Below are 296 nucleotides of genomic sequence, written 5' to 3' on the forward strand. Positions count from 1 at the left end.
CCCAAAGAAAGGCAATGCCAAAGAATGCTCAAACTACCGCACAATTGCACTCATCTCACACGCTAGCAATGGAGAAGGAAATGGCAACCCACTCCAATGTTCTTGCCTGGAGAATCCCAGGGATGGAGGAGCCTGGTGGGCCGCCGTCTATGGGGTCGCACAGAGTCGGACACGACCAAAGCAACTTAGCAGCAGCAGCAGCAGCACACGCTAGCAAAGTAATGCTCAAAGTTCTCCAAGCCAGGCTTCAACAGTACATGAACTGTGAACTTCCAGATATTCAAGCTGGATTTAGA

Source organism: Bison bison, unplaced genomic scaffold (genome assembly GCF_000754665.1).
Source record: "Bison bison bison isolate TAMUID 2011002044 unplaced genomic scaffold, Bison_UMD1.0 scf7180017857577, whole genome shotgun sequence".
Lineage (NCBI taxonomy): Eukaryota > Metazoa > Chordata > Mammalia > Artiodactyla > Bovidae > Bison > Bison bison.